At 39.2% G+C, this 24,035-nt stretch overlaps 1 protein-coding gene across 1 annotated transcript in view; it reads right to left on the bottom strand.

The window, feature by feature from the left end:
- ADAM2 (ADAM metallopeptidase domain 2) overlaps positions 1–24,035 on the bottom strand; it is a 178,714-nt gene that overhangs the window by 121,899 nt on the left and 32,780 nt on the right. The gene's annotated exons all lie outside the window — the stretch shown is intronic.

The following is a 24,035-nucleotide window of genomic DNA, read 5'->3' as shown; positions in this document are numbered from 1 at the left end:
ATAATTTAAGCACTCTATGCCAACATTTGAGATAACAAAGCTATGTTAAATGTTTCAAACCAAATTTATAACTCATCCATCTGTAAGTAATAAAGAAGACCAAGAACATAATTTTTGGATAGCAGATAGGGCAGAAAGTTCATCAAAGAAATTGAGTAGTTGCTTAAAAGTGTGTTAAACCGAGGATAGGGCAAAATCATAGATTTTTCAGGATTGAATGAAAGAACAAGATGGTTTGAGATACTCAAGAGTAAAAACTTCAGAATAAAAGTTTTTGTTTGGGACCAAGAGATCTATCACAGATAATAATCTCTAAATATTCCGAATATTCTTACAAGAACATAGGAATAAACAATTATTTCTAATAAAAAGATAATTTTAAAAAACATTAAAAACTAGAAAATATGCACTTATGACAAAAGGAGATAGTAGCGGAGGAACAAATAGTTATGGAACATAGGAAAATTCAAAATGGCAGACATACATACAGACATAAATAATGACATTAAAAAATGAATGAAAAAATCACTTAAAGGATTGAGAAATCAAAACCACAATGAAATAGTACATCGCACCTGTTAGAATGGCTATTATCAAAAAGACAAGATATAAGAAATGCTGCCTAGGATATGGCAAAAATTTAAATGTCCATCAATGGATGAATTGATAATGAACTTGTGAGATGTACACGCACACACACACACACACACACACACACACACAATGGAGTATTATTTGGCCATAAAAAGAATGAAATTTTTCCATTTGTGACATGGATGGACCTTGAGGGCATTATGCTAAGTGAATTAAAAAGTAAATTAAGTCAAACAGAGAAAAACAAATTCCCATGATCTCATTTATATGTAGAGTTAAAAAAAAAAAAAGCTCATAGATACAGAGAAAAAATTGGAGATTGTCAGAGGAGGGGGTGAGGGATGGGGCAAAATGAGTAAAGAGAATCAAAAGGTACAATTTTCCAGTTATAAAATAAATAAGTTATGGGATGTAATGTATAGCATGGCAACTATAGTTAATAATACTGTATTGCATATCTGAAAGTTGCTAATAAAATAGATCTTAAAAGTTCTCATCACAGGAAAAAAATTCTGTAACTACGTGTGCTGTGGATATTAACTAGACTTATGGTGGTGATCATTTTGCAATATATACAAATACTGAATCATTATGTTGTACACCTGTAACTAATATGTCAATCATACCTCAATGAATAAAAAGAGGAAAAAGAAAACTATTCAGAAGTCTTCCATGATAAGCAATAGCACGGAGGACCATAGGGGAAGGGAGGGAAATCTGAAGGGGGAGAAATCAGAGAGGGAGACAAACCATGAGAGACTCTGGACTCTGGGAAAAAAACTGAGGGTTTCAGAGGGGACGGGGTGGGGGAGGGAGTAATCAGGTGATGGGTATTAAGGAGGGCACATGTTGTGATGAGCACTGGGTGTTATATGTAATTAAAGAATCATTGAACACTACATCAAAAACTAATGATGGGGTACTACACAGTGGCTAACTGAACATAATAAAAAAAAGTCTTAAGCAGGAGACTGATACAATTTGAATTATGTTTTAAAAAGATAAAAAGGCCCTAGCCTCATGAGGTTTGAGGTATTAAACTTCTTTGTCTATATAAAATGAATTAGGAGCTTTTTAAACAGTTTAGAAAGTAGCTCTCAGATTTTGGCAGGTCAGAATCACTTGGAAAAGGAGTAAAGAATACAGAGACCTAGATTTATTGAAGTACAACAGGGTCTGGGTGTCTGATTTTATCACCAAGTTTCCTAAGTGATTCTTATTCATACCAAACTTTGAAAACTACTAGATCAGATTGTAATTATCAATTATTTAAGGTTTAGATAAAATGCAGATATGAGCTCATAAATTCCTGAAATTTTCAATCATAGTCCTTTAATCATCTTTCAGGTTTCTGCTGTGTTAATTGATCTATTTAACAAAACTATAAAACACCCAAACTCATTAATATGAATGCAAATTTTATAAATGTTAGTCAAGAGATTCCAGCAATGTATCAAAAGAATAATATGTGATGATGAGGCAGAGTTTATTTCCATTAAACTCATGTTCAACATCAATAAAATATGTTAAGTGTTATCCATTACATCAACAAACTAATGAAGAAAACCTGCATGGTTGATAATAAATGTGGAGAAAGAATTTGATAAAATTCACCAGCAATTCCTAATAACAAATCAAAAAATGGGAACCAAGTAAAATTACTCAAATGTCATGAAGACTAAACACAGCAACAATGGAAAAAATCAACAACAAAAACTGAGAGTAAATATGATTCTATTCAATTAAAATCAGGAACTATATAGCTTGTCTATTATTCTCTTCATTATTTAACATGGTCAGGGAAGTTTTTGTGGAAGCAAAAACACAGGAAAATAAAACAACTGCAGCAAACATCTGGAAAGAAGAAATAAAATTCTATCTCTGAGTTTATGATATATTTTATACTAGAAAACCCATGAGAGTCCAATAAAATTATTATAATTATTATGAGAATACGGTAAGGTTGCTAGATATAGGAGCTATCTATAAAATTAATGATGTTTTTCACATTTTACATAAAAAATTCATTTACAATACTGAAAAATTAAATTGTTTTATTTACTTAAGAGTAAATTTTAAAACAATATATCTAAATGAAGAAAACTATAGTAATCTTATTAAAAGACATAAAATCAGTCTAAACACAAAAGTGTAGGGGTACCTGGGTGGTTCAGTTGGTTAAGCGACTGCCTTCGGCTCAGGTCATGATCCTGGAGTCCCAGGATTGAGTCCCGCATCAGGCTCCCCACTCAGCGGGGAGTCTGCTTCTCCCTCGGACTCTCCCCCCTCTCATGCTCTCTCTCTCTATCTCATTCTCTCTCTCAAATAAATAAATAAAATCTTAAAAATAAAAGAAGATAGCAGGAGGGGAAGAATGAAGGGGAGTAAGTCAGAGGGGGAGATGAACCATGAGAGACGATGGACTCTGAAAAACAAACTGAGGGTTCTAGAGGGGAGGGGGGTGGGGGGATGGGTTAGCCTGGTGATGGGTATTAAGGAGGGCACATTCTGCGTGGAGCACTGGGTGTTATGCACAAACAATGAATCATGGAACACTGCAACAAAAACTAATGATGTAATGTATGGTGATTAACATAACAAAAAATGGAAAAAAGTATACATTATTTTTGGATAAAAAGACTTTCTGTCACAAGTTTGTTAATCACTCTAAGTATTAAATTTTAATGCCATGCCAATTAGAGTCCCGATTTTGGGAGGGAGAATTAAGAAAATGATCATAAAGTTTACACATAAGAAAAAGAACCTGAGAGAAAATATGCTAAAAGATGAGAAAAAACAGGATGAGGAGATTTGCCTTGCTGGGTGTCATTATACCATAAAGCCACTGTAACTGTCGGTATGATGCTAGTTTATGAATGGAAAAATAGACAAATGGGACACAAAATAGAGAAATCATAAATATATCCCAATTACATGTGAGACTTTAATATTTAATAAATAATGCTGGCAGAACCAGCTATTCATCTGAAAGAAAATAAAAGTAGACACCCATCTTAAGTCATAGATTATCCTATGTCATATATAAAAATACATTCCAGATAAATCAAAGAGTTAAATATAGACAAATCTAGAGAACTACATAAAAAGTATAGGCATTATTGATACCCTCCTAATTAAAATTCCAAATGTAAAGGCATATTTAAATACACAAAAATTAGTTTTGTTATACAAAAAATTCACAAAGGAAGTTAATTACCAAAGTCAATATTTTGATAATATTTTATTTCAGGCACTAAAACATGAAGATTTTCAATATTCAAAGATTTCTTATAAGTTAACAAGGCAAACAAATAAAAAACGAGAAGAGGTATAAGTTATCAATTCAGAGGAAAGCTATTACCAGTGACCACTAAATATTAAATGATGCTTAAATTAATTTTCAAGGAAATACAAATTAAAATCACATTTAGATAAAATGTTATGTGCACTGACTAGCAAAATTTAAAGAGAAATATAAAATGGATGATTGGCAGGTATGAAAGGAACACTGTGTTTTCAGTTTTAATGGATATGTGAAAAAAGTTACAATCTTTATGAAGCAATGGATGATATCTATTAAAATTAAACAACATAAATCTTTTGAGCCATCATCCCTACTCTTGGTGACCTTTCTCATAGAGGTTAAATGTCCAAGATGGAAGCACTGATGAATAAGGATATTCATAAGCATTATTTATAGTGGAAAGCAAAACAAACAACAACAACAATAAAAAAAAGAAAACTGGAAATAAAGTGAATACTCACCAAAAAGGGAATAAATGAATCAGTTACAGTCATGCATACCATGAAATACTATTCAGTCCTCAAAAAGAATGAATTAGTTACTTAGTTGACTTGAAGAACCTCCCACACACACAAAAAAAATTTAAAATTAAATAATCCAAGAATATGTCAGCGGCTGCCAGACTTGATAAAGGGAAAAAAAGAGAAGAATTAAATGTATATTGTTTACAAAAGACATACTACCTTCCAAAGATACAAACAACTCGAAAGTAAAAGTACTGAAAGAGTATACCATGTAAACAATGAGAAGAGAACTGGCATGTTTGTGAAGAAGATATAAAATTATAAATACATATGCATCTAAGAACAGAGCCTGGGGAAGGAGTTAAGATGGCAGAGTAGGGGATCCTAATTACGTCTGGTCCCTGGAATGCAACTTGATAGCTATCAAATCATTCTGAACACCTGTGAAATCAATGGGAGATCTGAGAAAAGAATTGTTGCAATTCTAATAGAAAAGTGACTACTTTTTGCAAGGTAGGAGGTGCAGAGGAGATATGAATATGGGGCAATATACTGGAAGATGAACTGTGGAGGGGAGGAAGCTCTTAAGCAGGCTACCAGAAAGTATTATAAGCATATAAGCATCAGAGTGCAAAATTGGAACATTCAGAAGTCTGCCAACTTGGGGACATCCCTGGCTTAAAGGTGCTCAAGTGGTGAAGTGGGGCCAGGTGGACAGCATGGTCTCGGGAATCTCAGGGTCACAAAAAAGAACGGGAGTGCCTAAGTGTGGCAGAGTTCCCAAGCATCAGAGAAGGGAAGCCAGCTGAAAGCAGCAAGTCTAGGTTCCGGCTTTCTGCTCAGTGTTGCCATAAACTGAGAACCACTGCATGGTTGGGCGACCCTTCTCTGGGCAGGGGCTCAGCAAAATGCAGAAGCTCAAGGAGAACCCCCTCCCCATTCCCAGGAGGAATGGCTCCAGTCCACAATGCAGGACTTCCAAAAGTTTGGAGACTGGAAACTGGGTCATGTGCCTGAGATAAAAATGCCCAGTCACAGGCTAGGTGAACACAAAGTTAGGATGGAAACCAGGGAGACAAGAGTGATTGACTGCTTTTCTGTGAGGGCTCACTGAAGAGTTAGGGGCATGAACTTTCAGCTCTGGAGCTAGAGATAGGGGTGCTGCCATTTTCATCCCCTCCATCAGTACTGAAATCCTTGAGGGAGCAAAACATCACCACATAGTGCAATCTGGAGCCATTTTCACTGAGCCCAGCCCCCTGGCAAGGGAGGCACAATTCCACCCAGGCAAGGATACCCGAGAATCAGTGCAACAGGCCCCTTTAACAGAAGACCAGCAGGAACAACTGGCCACACCAAGTAAACCAATCATATAGAACTGCAAAACTTCAGCTCTTGGATAAAATAGTATATAGCATTTGTGGTGTTTTCATTATTCTTTAGTCTTTCGGGTTTTTTTCCAGCTATTTTCTTATTTTATCAATTCTTTTTTTAATTCATTTTTAATTTTTACATATAAATTTTTATATATTTGGTTTTCTTCCATTGTAATATATATATATTTTTTCCTTTCTTTCCTATTTTGGGATCTGGTTTGCTTTAACAAATAGACCAAAATGAACCCAAGATCTAGTTTATTGTTTTGTCCTGTTTTACTTATTGTTTGATTTTTTTTTTCTTATTTCATTTTGTTTTTGTTTTCTTCCAGTTTGGTTTGTTTTTATTTTTCTGGTGTTGTTGTTGCTATTTTTGTCTTTTTTCTCTCTTTCACCTATTCTTTCTGGACACAATGATGAGAAAGAGAAACTCACCCCAAAAGAAAGAATAGGAGGCTGTACTCACTGCCAGGGATTAACCAGTATGGATATAAGTAAAATGGCAGAATTAGAACTCGAAACAATGATTATAAAGATACTAGCTGGGCTTGAAAAAAGCATAGAAGATAGTAGAGAATCCTTTACTGTAGAAATAGAACTAAAATCTAATCAGGCCAAATTCAAAATGCTATTACCGAGATCCAATCAAAAATGGAGGCTCTAACTGCTAGAATGAAGGAGGCAGAAGAGTCAGTGATATAGAAGACAAAATGGAAGGAGAATAAGGAAGCTGAGCAAAAAAGAGAGGAAAAACAACCACTGGATCATGAAGGCAGACTTTGAGAAATCAGTGATACCATAACACAAAACAATATTTGAATAACAGGGGTCCCAGAAGAGGAGGAGAGAGACAGAGGGGCAGAAGGTTTATTTGAACAAATTAGAGCTGAGAATATCCCTAATCTGTGGAAATAAACAGGCACTCAAGTCCAGGAAGCACAAAGAACCCCCTCAAAGTGAATAAAAATAGGTCAGCACCTCAACATATAATAGTGGAACAAAGAGAAAAATCCTGAAAGCAGCTTGAGACAAGAGGTCCGTAACCTAAAAGGGCAAAAACATAAGACTCTCAGCAGACCTGTCCACAGAGACCTGGCAGGCCAGAAAGGACTGGTATGACATATTCAATGTGCATAGCCAAGAATACTTTATCCAGCAAGGCTGTCATTCAGAATAGGAGAGATAAAGAGTTTCCAAAACAAACAAAAACTAAAGGAATTCATGAATGCTAAACCAGCCCTGCAAGAAATACTAAAGGGGATCCTTTGACCAAAGAGAGAGCCCAACAGTAACAAAGACCAGAAGGGAACAGAGACAAATTACAGAAACAGTGACTTTACAGGTAATACAATAGCACTAAATTCGTATCTTTCCATTATAACTCTGTAAATGGAATAAATGTTCCAACCAAAAGACACAGGGTATCAGATTGGACTAAAAAATAAGACCCATCAATATGCTGTCTACAAGAGACTCATTTTGGACCCAAAGACACCTCCAGATTGAAAGTGAGGGCATGGAGAACCATTTGTCATGCTAATGGACATCAAAAGAAAGCTGGGGTGGCAATCCTTATATCATACAAACTATATTTTAAAACAAAGACTATAATAAGAGATGAAGAGGAAAAAAGTCTATCCAACAAAAAGATCTAACAATCGTAAATATTTAGGCACCTAACTTGGGAACAGTCAATTATATAAAGCAATTAATAACAAAAACTTAAAGAAACTCATTAATAACAATACAATACCAGGGAATTTTAACACCCCACTCACAGCAATGGACAGATCATCTAAGTAGAAGAACAAGAAGGAAACAAAGACTTTGAATGACAAACAGGACCAGATGGACTTCATAGATATAATAAGAGCCTTTCATCCTAAAGCAACAGAATACACATTCTTCTAGATTGCACATGGACCATGACACACTGGGTCACAAATCAGGGCTCAACTGGTACCAAAAGATTGAGATTATTCCATGAATATTTTCAGACCACAGTGATTTAAAACTTAAACTCAATCACAAGAGAAAATTTGGAAGGAAAACAAATACATGGAGGTTAAAAAGCATCCTACTAAAGAATCAATGGGTCAACCAGGTAATTAAAGAAGAATTTAAAAAATACATGGAAACAAATGAAAATGAAACCACAAAATTTCAGAACATTTAAGATGCAGCAAAGGCAGTCCTAAAAGTATATAGCAATAGAGGCCTCTCTCAAGAAACAGGAAAAGTCTCAAATACACAACCTAACCTTATACCTAAAGGAGATGGAAAAAAGAACAGCAAATATGGCCTAAATCCAGCAGGAAAAGAGAAATAATAAAGATTAGAGCAGAAATCAATGATATAGAAATCAAAAGAACAGTAGAACAGATCAACAAAATAAGGAGCTGATTCATTGAAAGAATTAATAAGCTCGATAAACCCCTGGCCAGACTTATCAAAAAGAAAAGAGAAAGGACCCAAATAAATAAAATCTTAAGGGAAAGAGGAGAGATCACAACCAACACCAAAGAAATACAAACAATTATAAAAACATATTATGAGCAACCATATTCCAAGAAATTAGGCAATCTGGAAGAAATGGATGCATCCCTAGAAACATATAAGCTACCAAAATGGAACCAGGAAGAGATAGAAAACCTGAACAGACCCATAACCAGCAAAGAAATTGAAGCAGTAATCAAAAATCTCCCAACAGAGTCCAGGGCCAGATGGCCTCCCAGCAAAATTCTACCAAACATTTAAAAAAGCATTAATACCTATTCTTCTGAAGTTGTTTCAAAAAATAAAAATAAGGAGAACTGCCAAGCCCATCCTATGAAGCCAGTATTTCCTTGATCCCAAAACCAGACAAAGACCCCACAGAAAAGGAGAATTACAGACCAAAATCCCTGATGATCATGGATGTAAAAATTCTCCCCTAGATACTAGCTAATGGAATCCAACAGCACATTAAAAGGATTATTCACCACAACCAAGTGGGATTTATTCCTGGACTGCAAGCATGATTCAACATCCAGAAATCAATGTGATACACCACATAAATAAAAGAAAGGATAAGAACTATATGATCCTCGGGGGCGGAGCAAGATGGCGGAGGAGTAGGAGACCTAGATTTCGTCTGGTCTCAGGAATTCAGCTGAATAGGGATCAAACCATTCTGAACACCTACGAACTCAACAGGAGATCAAAGAGGAGAGTAGCAACAACTCTCTGAACAGAGAAGCGACCACTTACTGGAAGGTAGGACGTGCAGAGAAGTGAATCCGAGGCGATATTCGGGAGGATAGACGGCGGGGGAGGGGCCTCCGCCGACCGCTTCTGGCAAGTGCTAGAGCCCCAGCACAAAATCGGACCTTTTAGCAGTCGGCTCCGCTGAGGGACGTCGCTCCAGTGGCTAAGCGGGGGTGGAACCCTCGCGGGACAGTGGGGTCTCAGGACCCTTGGGGTCACAGAAAGACCAGGGGAGCCTGAGTGCGCCAGAGGTCCCAGGTATCAGAGGGGGGAAGCCGGCTGCAGAGACGGAGCCAAGGCGCGGGCTCTCAGCTCGGGGTGGCCATAAACTGTGATCCGCGGCCCAGTCGGGCCACTGCTCCTGCAGCAGGGACCCAACAAGCAGCACAGCTGGGGAGACTCCCCTTCCTTCCCGGGGAGGAGCGGCGCGGGAACGCACCGCAGGGATCTGCTGGGTTTGGAGACTCCACACGGGGTCGGGTGCCAGAGATACAAACGCTCGGTCACAGGCCGGGTGAGCACGGAGTGCGGCCAGAGACTGGGGACAAGGGAGTGACTGTTTTTCTCTGGGGGCGCACTGAGGAGCGGGACCCGAGTTCTCAGCTCCCCCGGGTGGAGATTGGGAGGCCACCATTTTTGCCCTGGTCCTCCAAGGCTGTACGGAGAGCTTGCAGGGAACAAAACCTCCTGAGATCAAACCCGAGCAGCTTGCTTAGCCAGGACCGACAAGGGCGGGGCAATGCAGCCTCCGGCAAAGACATTTGGAAACCACAGCAACAGGCCCCTCCCCCAGAAGATCAGCACCAACAGCCAGCAAGCCAAGACCAAGTTTACCGATCAAGGAGAACGGGAGAACTCCAGCGCTAGGGGAATACTGCACATAGAATTCATGGCTTTTTTTTACCATGATTCATTAGTTCATCAAAGTTAATTTTTTAAACTGTTTTTTTTTCTTTTTCTTTTTCCCTTTTTCAACCAACATCTTATCAATCTCTTTTAAAAAAAGACATTTTTTATTTTTCATTTTTAGAGTCATATTTTATCCCTTCATAGTAGTTACCCTTATTTTTGGCATATATATATAAGTTGTTCTCTCTTTAAAATTTTAAGATACAGTTTCTTCTAACAGATAAAAATATACCCTAAATCACTAGTGTATGGTTCTGTTCTAGTCTCCTACCTGATCACATTCTCTCCCTTTTTTCTTTTTTTTTTTAAATCTTCTTGCTTTTTTCAAACAACTTCTTATCTTATCAAATCCTTTTATAAAATCTTTTATAATTTTCATCTTTACAGTCATCCTCTATCCCTTCATTGTATCAACCCTTATTTTGTACATATATGTCTTTCTTCCTTTAAAATTTTAGGAGGCACTTTTTTCTAACAGACCAAAATACGCCCAAAATCTAGTGTGTGGCACTGATCTATGCACTAGCCTGATCATATTTGATCACATTCTGCTTTTTTTGTATTGTTCTGTTTTTGTTTTTATCTTTTTTCTTTTTTTTTCTCTTTCTTTTTTCTTTCTTTCCCTTTCTTTTCCCCTGGTTTCAGGTCTTTTCTGATTTGTATACAGTATATTTGCTGGGGACGTTGTAAACCTGTTAGCATTTTGTTCTCTCATTCATCTATTCTCCTCTGGACAAAATGACAAGACGAAAAAAATCACCTCAGCAAAAAGAACAAGAGGTAGTACCGTCAGCCAGGGACCTACTCAATATGGACATTAGTACGATGTCGGACCTAGAGTTCAGAATCATGACTTTAAAGATACTAGCTGGGCTTGAAAAAAGCGTGGAAGTTATTAGAGAAACCCTTTCTGGAGAAATAAAAGAACTAAAATCTAACCAAGTCGAAATCAAAAAGGCTATTGATGAGGTGCAATCAAAAATGGGGGCACTAACTGCTAGGATAAATGAGGCAGAAGAGAGAATCAGTGATATAGAAGACCAAATGATGGAAAGCAAAGAGGCTGAGAAAAAGAGGGAGAAACAACTACAGGATCACGAGGGCAGAATTCGAAGGATAAGTGATTCGATAAGACGAAACAACATTAGAATAATTGGGATCCCAGAAGAAGAAGAAAGAGAGAGAGGGGCAGAAGGTATATTGGAGCAAATAATAGCAGAGAACTTCCCTAATGTGAGGAAGGAAACAGGCATCAAAATCCAGGAGGCACAGAGAACCCCTCTCAAAATCAATAAAAATAGGTCAACACCCCAACATCTAATAGTAAAACTTATGAGTCTCAGAGACAAAGAGAAAATCCTGAAAGCAGCTCGGGAGAAGAGATATGTAACCTACAATGGTAAAAATATTAGATTGGCAACAGACCTATCCACAGAGACCTGGCAGGCCAGAAAGGACTGGCAAGATATCTTCAGAGCACTAACGAGAATAATATGCAGCCAAGAATTCTATATCCAGCTAGGCTGTCATTGAAAATAGAAGGAGAGATAAAAAGCTTCCAGAACAAACAAAAACTAAAGGAATTTGCAAACATGAAAGCAGCCCTCCAAGAAATATTGAAAGGGGTCCTCTAAGCAAAGAGAGAACCTAAAAGCAGCAAAGATCAGAAAGGAACACAGACAACATAGAGTAACAGTCACCTTACAGGCAATACAATGGCACTAAATTCATACCTTTCAATAGTTACCCTGAATGTAAATGGGCTCAATGCCCCAATCAAAAGACACAGGCTATCAGTTTGGATTAAAAAACAAGACCCATCCATATGTTGTCGGCAAGAGACTCATTTTAGACCCAAAGACACCCCCAGATTGAAAGTGAGGGGGTGGAAAACCATTTACCATCCTAATGGACACCAAAAGAAAGCTGGGGTGGCAATCCTTATATCAGACAAACTAGATTTTAAAACAAAGACTGTAATAAGAGATGAGGAAGGACACTATATCCTACTTAAAGGGTCTATCCAACAAGAAGATCTAACAATTGTAAATATATATGCCCCGAACATGGGAGCAGCCAATTATATAAGGCAATTAATAACAAAAGCAAAGAAACACATTGACAACAATACAATAATAGTGGGGGACTTTAACACGCCCCTGACTGAAATGGACAGATCATCTAAGCAAAAGATCAACAAGGAAATAAAGACTTTAAATGACACACTGGACCAAATGGACTTCACAGACATATTCAGAACATTCCATCCCAAAGCAACGGAATACACATTCTTCTCTAGTGCCCATGGAACATTCTCCAGAATAGATCACATCCTAGGTCACAAATCAGGTCTCAACCGGTACCAAAAGATTGGGATCATTCCCTGCATATTTTCAGACAACAATGCTTTGAAACTAGAACTCAATCACAAGAGGAAAGTCGGAAAGAACTCAAATACATGGAGGCTAAAGAGCATCCTACTAAAGAATGAATGGGTCAACCAGGAAATTAAAGAAGAATTAAAAAAATTCATGGAAACCAATGAAAATGAAAACACAACTGTCCAAAATCTTTGGGATACAGCAAAGGCAGTCCTGAGAGGAAAGTATATAGCAATACAAACCTTTCTCAAGAAACAAGAAAGGTCTCAAATACACAATCTAACCCTACACCTAAAGGAGCTGGAGAAAGAACAGCAAATACAGCCTAAACCCAGCAGGAGAAGAGAAATAATAAAGATCAGAGCAGAAATCAATGAAATAGAAACCAAAAGAACAGTAGAACAGATCAACGAAACTAGGAGCTGGTTCTTTGAAAGAATTAACAAGATTGGTAAACCCCTGGCCAGACTGATCAAAAAGAAAAGAGAAATGACCCAAATCCAGAAAATCATGAATGAAAGAGGAGAGATCACCACCAACACCAAAGAAATACCAACAATTATAAGAACATATAATGAGCAACTCTATGCCAGCAAATTAGATAACCTGGAAGAAATGGGTGCATTCCTAGAGATGTATCAACTACCAAAACTGAACCAGGCAGAAATAGAAAACCTGAACAGACCTATAACCACTAAGGAAATTGAAGCAGTCATCAAAAATCTCCCGAGAAACAAAAGCCCAGGGCCACATGGCTTCCCAGGGGAATTCTATCAGACATTTCAAGAAGAATTAATACCTATTCTCCCGAAACTGTTCCAAAAAATAGAAATGGAAGGAAAACTTCCAAATTCATTTTATGAGGCCACCATTACCTTGATCCCAAAACCAGACAAAGATCCCATCAAAAAGGAGAATTACAGACCAATATCCTTGATGAACATGGATGCAAAAATTCTCACCAAAATACTAGCCAATAGGATCCAACAGTACATTAAAAGGATTATTCACCACGACCAAGTGGGATTTATCCCTGGGCTGCAAGGCTGGTTCAACATCCGCAAATCATTCAACGTGATACAATACATTAACAAAAGAAAGAACAAGAATCATATGATCCTCTCAGTAGATGCAGAAAAAGCATTTGACAAAGTACAGCATCCTTTCTTGATTAAAACTCTTCAGAGTATAGGGATAGAGGGTACATACCTCAATATCATAAAAGCCATCTACGAAAAACCTACAGCGAATATCATTCTCAATGGGGAAAGGCTGAGAGCTTTTCCCCTAAGGTCAGGAACGCGGCAGGGATGTCCACTCTCACCAGTGCTATTCAACATAGTATTAGAAGTCCTAGCCACAGCAATCAGACAACAAAAAGAAATCAAAGGCATCCAAATCGGCAAAGAGGAAGTCAAACTCTCACTCTTTGCAGATGATATGATACTTTATGTGGAAAACCCAAAAGAGTCCACCCCAAAACTGCTAGAATTCATACAGGAATTCAGTAAAGTGGCAGGATAGAAAATCAATGTACAAAAATCAGTGGCATTCCTATACACCAACAACAAAACAGAAGAGAGACAAATTAAGGAGTCGATCCCATTTACAATTGCACCCAAAACCATAAGATACCTAGGAATAAATCTAACCAAAGAGGCAAAGGATCTGTACTCAGAAAACTATAAAATACTCATGAAAGAAATTGAGGAAGACACAAAGAAATGGAAAAAAGTTCCATGCTCATGGATGGGAAGAACAAACATTGTGAAGATGTCAATGCTACCTAGAGCAATCTACACATTCAACGCAATATCCCCATCAAAATACCATCGACTTTTTTCAAAGAAATGGAACAAATAATCCTAAAATTTGTATGGAACCAGAAGAGACCCCGAATAGCCAGAGGAATGTTGAAAAAGAAAAGCAAAGCTGGCGGCATCACAATTCCGGACTTCCAGCTCTATTACAAAGCTGTCATCATCAAGACAGTATGGTACTGGCACAAAAACAGACACATAGATCAATGGAACAGAAGAGAGAGCCCAGAAATGGACCCTCAACTCGATGGTCAACTAATCTTTGACAAAGCAGGAAAGAATGTCCAGTGGAAAAAAGACAGTCTCTTCAACAAATGGTGTTGGGAAAATTGCACAGCCACATGCAGAAGAATGAAACTGGACCATTTCCTTACACCACACACAAAAATAGACTCCAAATGGTTGAAAGACCTAAACGTGAGACAGGAGTCCATCCAAATCCTAAAGGAGAACACAGGTAGCAACCTCTTCGATCTCAGCCGCAGCAACTTCTTCCTAGAAACATCACCAAAGGCACAGGAAGCCAAGGCAAAAATGAACTATTGGGATTTCATCAAGATAAAAAGCTTTTGCACAGCAAAAGAAACAGTCCACAAAACCAAAAGACAACCGACAGAATGGGAGAAAATATTTGCAAATGACATATCAGATAAAGGGCTAGTATCCAAAATCTATAAAGAACTTATCAAACTCAACACCCAAAGAACAAATAATCCAATCAAGAAATGGGCAGAAGACATGAACAGACATTTTTCCAAAGAAGACATCCAAATGGCCAACAGGCACATGAAAAAGTGCTCAACATCGCTCGGCATCAGGGAAATCCAAATCGAAACCTCAATGAGATACCACCTCACACCAGTCAGAATGGCTAAAATTAACAAGTCAGGGAACAACAGATGTTGGTGGGGATGTGGAGAAAGGGGAACCCTCCTACACTGTTGGTGGGAATGCAAGCTGGTGCAACCCCTCTGGAAAACAGTATGGAGGTTCCTCAAACAGTTGAAATTAGAGATACCATTTGATCCAGTAATTGCACTACTGGGTATTTACCCCAAAGATCCAAATGTAGGGACCCGAAGGGGTACGTGCACCCCAATGTTTATAGCAGCAATGTCCACAATAGCCAAACTGTGGAAAGAGCCAAGATGTCCATCGACAGATGAATGGCTAAAGAAGAAGTGGTATATATACACAATGGAATATTATGCAGCCATCAAAAGGAATGAGATCTTGCCATTTGCAACGACGTGGATGGAACTGCAGGGTGTTATGCTGAGTGAAATAAGTCAATCAGAGAAAGACATGTATCATATGACCTCACTGATATGAGGAATTCTTAATCTCAGGAACAAACTGAGGGTTGCTGGAGTGGTCGGGGGTGGGAGGGATGGGGTGGCTGGGTGATGGACATTGGGGAAGATATGTGCTATGGTGAGTGCTGTGAATTGTGTAAGACTGTTGAATCACAGATCTGTAATTCTGAAGCAAAGAACGCAACATATGTTAAGAAAAAAGAAAAAGAAGAAGATAGCAGGAGAGGAAGAATGAAGGGGAGTAAGTCAGAGGGGGAGACGAACCAGGAGAGATGATGGACTCTGAAAAACAAACTGAGGTTTCTGGAGGGGAGGAGGGTGGGGGGATGGGTTAGCCTGGTGATGGGTATTGAGGAGGGCACGTTCTGCATGGAGCACTGGGTGTTATGAACAAACAATGAATCATTGAACAGTACACCAAAACAAATTATGTAATATATGGTGATTAACATAACAATAAAAAATTAAAAATAAATAAATAAATAAAAGAAACATATGTATAAAATCAAAAAAAAAGAACTATATGATCCTCTCAATAAATGCAGAAAAAAAAACCTTTGACAAAATACAGCATCTTTTTTTGATAAAAACTCTCTGCAGTATAGGGATAGAGGGAACATACCTCAATATCATAAAAGCCATATATGAAAAACACACAGCGAATATTATCCTCAATAGGGAAAAAAATGAGAGCTTTTCCCCAAAGGTCAGGAGCATGAGAGAGATGTTCACTCTCACCACTCTTGTTCAACATAGTACTAGAAGTCCTAGCTTTAGCAATAAGAGAAAAAGAAATAAAAGGCATCCAAATCATCAAAGAAGTCAAATTTTCACTCTTTGCAGATGACATGATACTCTATGTCAATAATCTGTAAGACTCCACCCAAATAATGCTACAACTCATACAGGAATTCAGCGAAGTGGCAGAATATAAAATCAATGCACAGAAATCAGTTGCATTTCTGCACACTAAAATGAGGCAGAAGAAAGAGAAATCAAGGAATGGATCTCATTTATAATTGCACCAAAACCCATAAGATACCTAGGAATAAACCTAACCAAAGAGGTGAAAGTCCCCTCAATGGAGACCAGGCACAGACTCGCAGACTGGTAGCAATGGGAAAAGGACTTTAGGGCAGCCCCCCAGACTGAAACTGGGAGTGGTAGGGCCACCTGAGGGAACTGGAGGTGGCTGGTGGATTTAGAAGCACAAAAGGCAGAGACGTGCCCCGACTAGGAGGTGACAACTGGGAGCACTGCTGAGGGGCGCACAACCCAGGACTGCAGTTTATAGCAGCACAGACAGAAACGAAGATAGTGTGGCCTGGAGAGCTCACTGAAGAACAGTTTGCGATCTCTCTGCTCTGAGGCAGAGGGTTAGAAATGATCTCTTCTGCTCCGACACTTGGAAGAGATGTGGAAAGACACCAAGGAAAGCCTCCAGAGAGCAAAAGCCCCCCAAAACCGGTTTTCATTGAGCCCATCCCCCCCACATGGAGAAGGCAACTCTGCCCAAACAGGAATGCCTGAGTAACAGTGCGGCAGGGCCCTCCCCCAGAAGACAGGCTGGGAGAACAAGAGGCCTGCAACCCTAAGGTCCCTATAAAACAGGTGCATCTTGCTTGGGTTGTGGTCAATAATTTGGACTCTGTACATTCCCTCAACCACCCCTCAACCAAATAACTAGGAGGAGGAACCCACAAAATAAGAAAGACTCAGAGACTGTGACTTCTGCCACAGAGTTACAAATAGATACAGATATAACCAAGATGTCGGAAATGGAATTCAGGGTAGCAATTGTGAAGACAATAGCTACAATGGAGAAATCAATTAATGGCAATATAGAGTCTCTAAGGGCAGAAATAAAAGCTGAACTGGCAGAACTTAAAAATGGTATCAATGAAACCCAGTCTAATCTAGATAATCTAACAGCTAGGGTAAGCAAGGAAGGAGAACAAATTAGTGATCTAGGAGACCAATTGATAGAAAAGAAAGAAAAAGAGGAAGCCAGGGAAAAACAACTCAAAATCCATGAAAAGAGAATCAGAGAACTAAGTGACACCATGAAACGTTCCAATGTCAGAATTATTGAGATCCCTGAGGAGGTGGAGAGAGAGAGGATAAGAAGATATATTTGAGCAAATCATAGCTGAGAAAGTCCCTAATCTGGGGAATGAAGCAAACATTCATGTCCTAGAGGCAGAAAGGATCTCTCCCAAGATCAAGGAAAACAGGCCAATGCCCCAGCATGTAACAGTAAAACTTGCAAATCTTAGAACCAAGGAAACCATCTTAAGGGCAGTTAGGGGGAAAAGATTCCTTACATACAGAGGGAGGAACATCAAAATAACATCCGACCTATCCACAGAGACCTGGCAAACCAGAAAGGCCTGGCAAGACATATTCAGGGTACTAAACAAGAAGAACATGCAGGCAAGAATACTTTACTGGGCAAGACTGTCATTTAGAATGGATGGAGAGATGCAGAGCTTCCAAGACCAGCAGAAACTGAGAGAATATGTGACCACTAAGCCAGCCCTGCCAGAAATGTTCAGGGGGTTCTATAAAATGAGAAAGACCCTGTAGGGAGAAGGAAAATTGGAGGAGGAATAGGGGACCCTATTTCAACTGCTCCCCGGAATTGAGCTGGATATCTACCAGACCACTCTGAGCACCCACAAAACCAGCCTGAGATGTAAGAAGATCTGGATCTCTACAAACAGAATATAGCAGGTGGTTGGTTTTGAGGTACAAAGTGGAGACCCCTGATTCCGGGCAGATTTAGGAGGATAAATGGCAGCGGGAGGGTGCCTGGCCGTGGGGATCCTGCACCACCGGTGGGCGACAGCCTCACGCGCTAGGGACGGGGCACAGACTCGCAGACCGGTAGCGGTGGGGAAAGGACTTTAGGGCAGTCCCTGGGGCAGAAAACCGGAGCGGGTTTTCTGGGGTTGGCGCGTGTGAACTGGGAGCGGCTGGCGCTTCTAGAAGCACAAAGGGCAGAGACGTGTTCTGACCTGGCGGCAGGACTGGGGGTGCTGTGGAGGGGCGCACAATCCAGGACGCTGCAGTTTATAGCAGCACATACAGAAACGGAGACAGTGTGGCCTGGAGAGCTCACTGAAGAACAGACTGCAGTCCCTCTGCTCTGAGGCAGAGGGTTGGAAACGGTCTCTTCTGCTCTGACTTGCGGAAGAGATGTGGAAAGCGGCCAGGGAAAGCTGCCAGAGAACAAAAGCCCCAAAAACTGATTCCCGTGGAGCCCATCCCCCACCACAGGGGGGCAGGGCAACTCCACCCAAACAGGGTTGCCTGAGTAACAGTGTGGCAGGCCCTCCCCCAGAAGACAGGCTGGAAGAACAAGAGGCCAGCAACCTTAAGGTCCCAAGAAAACAGGTGCATCTTGCTTGGGTTCTGGTCAATAATTTGGACTCCATATATTCCCTCAAACACCCATCAACAGAATGACTAGGATAAGGAGTCCTGAAAATAGAAAAGACTCAGAGATTATGACTTATGCTGCAGATTTACAAATGGACGCAGATATAAACAAGATGTTGGAGATGGAATTCAGGCTAGCAATTGTGAAGACAATGGTTGTTAGAATGGAGAAATCAATTAATGGCAACATAGAGTCTCTAAGGGCAGAAATGAAAGCTGAATTGGCAGAACTTAAAAATGCTATCAATGAGATCCAATCCAATCTAGATAATCTAACAGCTAGGGTAACTGAGGCAGAAGAACGAATAAGTGACCTGGAAGACAATATAATAGATAAAAAAGGAAAAGAGGAGGCCAGGGAAAAACAACTCAAAATCCATGAAAATAGAATCAGAGAAATAAGTGACACCATGAAGCATTCCAATGTCAGAATAATTGGAATCCTGAAGGGAGTGGAGAGAGAGAAGGGGGACTAGAAGATGTATTTGAGCAAATCGTAGCTGAGAACTTCCCTAATCTGGGGAATGAAACAAACATTCGCGTCCTACAGGCAGAGAGGACCCCTCCCAAGATCAAGGAAAACAGGCCAACACCCCGGCATGTAATAGTAAAACTTGCAAATCTTAGAACCAAGGAAACGATCTTAAAGGCAGTGAGGGGGAACAGATTCCTTACGTACAGAGGGAGGAACATCAGAATATCGTCAGACCTATCCATAGAGACCTGACAAGCTAGAAAGGCCTGGCAAGACATATTCAGTGTACTAAATGAGAAGAACATGCAGCCAAGAATACTTTATCCAGCAAGGCTGTCATTTAGAATGGTTGGAGAGATGCAGAGCTTCCACAACCGGCAGAAACTGAAAGAATATGTGACCACTAAGCCGGCCCTGCAAGAAATATTAAGGGGGGTACTATAGAAGAAGAAAGACCCCAAGAGTGATATACAACAGAAATTTACATGGACAATCTATAAATTCATATCTTTCAATAATCACTCTCAACATGAATGGCCTAAATGCTCCCATAAAACGGCACAAGGTTGCAGATTGAATAAAAACACAGGACCCATCCATATGCTGCCTACAAGAGACTCATTTTGAACCTAAAGATACATCCAGACTGAAAGTGAAGGGATGGAAAGCCATCTTCCATGCCAGCGGACCTCAAAAGAAAGCTGGGGTAGCAATTCTTATATCAGACAAATTAGATTTTAAGCTGAAGTCTGTAATTAGAGAAACAGAAGGACACTATATCATTCTTAAAGGGTCTATCCAACAAGAAGATCTAACAATTGTAAATATCAATGCCCCCAACATGGGAGTAGCCATCTACATAAGCCACCTATTAACCAAAATAAAGAGTCATATTGATAACAATACGTTAATTGTAGGAGACCTCAATACTCTACTCTCAGCAATGGACAGATCATCTAAGCAGAAAATCAACAAGGAAACAAGAGCTTTGAATGATACACTGGACCATATGGACCTCATAGATATTTACAGAACATTCCACCCTAAAACAACAGAATACTCATTCTTCTCAAGCGCACATGGAACTTTCTCCAGAATAGACCACATACTGGGTCACAAATCCGCTCTCAACCAATACCAAAAGATTGAGATTATTCCCTGCATATTCTCAGACCATAATGCTTTAGAACTGGAACTCAATCACAAGAAAAAATTTGGCAGAAATTCAAACACTTGGAAGCTAAAGATCACTCTGCTCAAGAATGTTTGGGTCAACAAGGAAATCAAAGAAGAACTTAAACAATTCATGGAAATCAATGAGAATGAAAACACATCAGTCCAAAACCTATGGGATACTACAAAGGCGGTCCTAAGGGAGAAATACATAGCCATCCAAGCCTCCCTCAAAAAAATTGAAAAATCCCAAATTCACCAACTAACTCTACACCTTAGAGAACTAGAGAAAAAGCAACAAATGATGCCTAAGCCATGCATTAGAAGAGAAATAATTATAATTAGAGCAGATATCAATGAATTAGAAACCAGAAACACAGTAGATCAGATCAACGAAACTAGAAGTTGGTTATTTGAAAGAATTAATAAGATTGATAAACCACTGGCCAGACTTATCCAAAAGAAAAGAGAAAGGACCCAAATGAATAAAATTATGAATGAAAGGGGAGAGATCACGACTAACACCAGGGAAATAGAAACAATTATTGGAAATTATCATCAACAACTATATGCCAATAAACCGAGCAATCTGAATGAAATGGAGGCCTTCCTTGAAACCTCGAAACCTAAGCTGCCAAGACTGAAACAGGAAGAAATTGACAACTGAATAGGCCAATAACCAGTAATGAGATTGAAGCAGTGATCTAAAACCTCCCAAAAAACAAGAGTCCAGGGCCTGATGTATTCCCTGGGGAATTCTACCAAACATTCAAAAAAGAAATAATACCTATTCTCCTGAAGCTGTTTCAAAAAATAGAAACAGAAGGAAAATTTCCAAACTCATTCCATAAGGCCAGAATTACCTTAATCCCCAAACCGGGCAAAGACCCCATCAAAAAGGAAAATTTCAGACTGATATCCCTGATGAATATGGATTCCAAAATCCTAGCTAATAGGATCCAACAATACATTATAAGGATCATCCACCACGACCAAGTGGGATTTATCCCCGGGATGCAAGAGTGGTTCAACATTCTCAAATCAATCAATGTGACAGAACACATTAATAAGAGGAGGGAGAAAAACCATATGGTCCTCTCAACTGATGCAGAAAAAGCATTTGACAAAATACAACATCCTTTCCTGATTAAAACTCTTCAGAGTATAGGGATAGAGGGAATATTCCTCAAGTTCATAAAATCCATCTATGAAAAACCCACAACAAATATCATCCTCAATGGGAAAAAGATGAGAGCCTTTCCTTTAAGATCGGGAACACATCAAGGATGCCCACTCTCACCACTATTTTTCAACATAGTACTAGAAGTCCTAGCAACAGCAATCAGACAACAAAAAGAAATAAAAATTATTCAAATTGGCAAAGAAGAATTCAAACTCTCTCTCTTCGCAGATGACATGATACTTTATGTGGAAAATCCAAAAGACTCCACCCCCAAATTACTAGAACTCATATAGCAATTCAGTAATGTGGCAGGATACAAAATCAATGCACAGAAATCAGTTGTTTCTTATACACTAACAAGGCAAGTGTAGAAAGAGAAATTAGAGAAATTATTCCATTTACAATAGCACCCAAAACCATAAGATACCTCGGAATAAACCTAACCAAAGAGGTAAAGGATCTATACTCTAGGAACTACAGAACACACATGAAAGAAATTGAAGAAGACACAAAAAGATGGAAAAATATTCTATGCTCATGGATCGGAAGAATAAACATTGTTAAAATGTCTATGCTACCCAGAGCAAGCTATAACTTCAACGTCATCCCGATCAAAATTCCAATGACATTTTTCAAAGTGATGGAACAAACGATCCTAAAATTTGTATGGAATAAGGAAAGACCCCAAATCACCAAGGAAATGTTGAAAAAGAAAAACAAAGCTGGGGGCATCACGTTGCCCGATTTCAAACTATATTACAAAGCTGTGATCACCAAGATAGCATGGTACTGGCACAAAAACAGACCTATAGACCAATGGAACAGAATAGAGAGTCCAGATATGGACCTTCAACTCTATGGTCAAATAATCTTTGACAAAGCAGGACAAAACATGCAATGGAAAAAAGCCAGTCTTTTCGATAAATGGTGCCGGGAAAATTGGACAGCCACATGCAGAAGAATGAAACTCGACCATTCTCTAACACCATACACCAAGATAAACTCAAAGTGGATGAAAGACCTCAATCTGAGACAGGAACTCATCAAAATCCTAGAGGAGAACATAGGCAGTAATCTCTTCGACATCAGCCACAGCAGCTTCTTTCAAGATACATCTCCAAAAGCTAGTGAAACAAAAGCAAAAATGAACTTTCGGGACTTCATCAAGATAAAAAGCTTCTGCACAGCAAAGGGAACAGTCAACAAAACAAAGAGGCAACCCACAGAATGGGAGAAGATATTTGCAAATGACACTACAGATAAAGGGCTGGTATCCAAGATCTATAAAGAACTTCTCAAACTCAACACCCAAAAAACAAATAATCAAGTCAAAAAGTGGGCAGAAGATATGAAAAGACACTTCTCTGCAGAAGACATACAAATGGCTAACAGACACATGAAAAAATGTTCATCATCATTAGCCATCAGGGAAATTCAAATCAAAACCACACTGAGATATGACTTTACACCAGTTAGAATGGCAAAAATGGACAAGTCAAAAAACAACAAATGTTGGAGAGGTTGTGGAAAAAGGGGAACCCCCTTGCACTGTTGGTGGAAATGCAAGGTAGTACAGCCACTTTGGAAAACAGTGTGGAGGTTCCTCAAAAATTTAAAAATAGAGCTACCCTATGACCCAAAAATTGCACTCCTGGGTATTTACCCCAAAGACACAGATGTAGTGAAAAGAAGGGCCATATGCACCCCAATGTTCATAGCAGCAATGTCCGCAAAAGCCAAACTGTGGAAAGAGCCAAGATGCCCTTCAACAGACGAATGGATAAAGAAGATGCGGTCCATATATACAATTGAATATTACTCAGCCATCAGAAAGGATGAATACCCAACTTTCACATCAACATGAATGGGACTGGAGGAGATTATGCTAAGTGAAAGAAGTCAAGCAGAGAAAGTCAATTATCATATGGTTTCATTTATTTGTGGAACATAAGGAATAGCATGGACGACATTAGGAGAAAGAATGGAAAAATGGGGGGCGGAATTGGAGAGAGAGATGAATAATGAGAGACTATGGACTCTGAGAGACAAACAGGGTTTTAGAGGGGAGGGGGGAGGGGGATTGGTTAGCCCGGTGGTGGGTATTAAGGAGGGCACGTACTGCATGGAGCACTGGGTGTTATACGAAAACAATGGATTGTGGATCACCACATCAAAAACTAATGATGTATTGTATGGTGACTAACATAACATAATAAAAAAAAAAAAAAGGAGAAAGACCCCAAGAGTGATATTGAATAGAAATTTACAGAGAGAATCTGTAGAAACAAAGTCTTCACAGGCAACATGATGACAGTAAATTCATATCTTTCAATAATCACTCTCAATGTGAACA

Source organism: Eumetopias jubatus, unplaced genomic scaffold (assembly GCF_037043125.1).
Source record: "Eumetopias jubatus isolate StellerSeaLion01/CBP00866 unplaced genomic scaffold, mEumJub1_p1.0 scaffold_2, whole genome shotgun sequence".
NCBI classification, from domain to species: Eukaryota; Metazoa; Chordata; class Mammalia; order Carnivora; family Otariidae; genus Eumetopias; species Eumetopias jubatus.
Note: the sequence above shows the minus strand (reverse complement) of the source record. Positions and strands in the feature narration are given on the sequence as shown.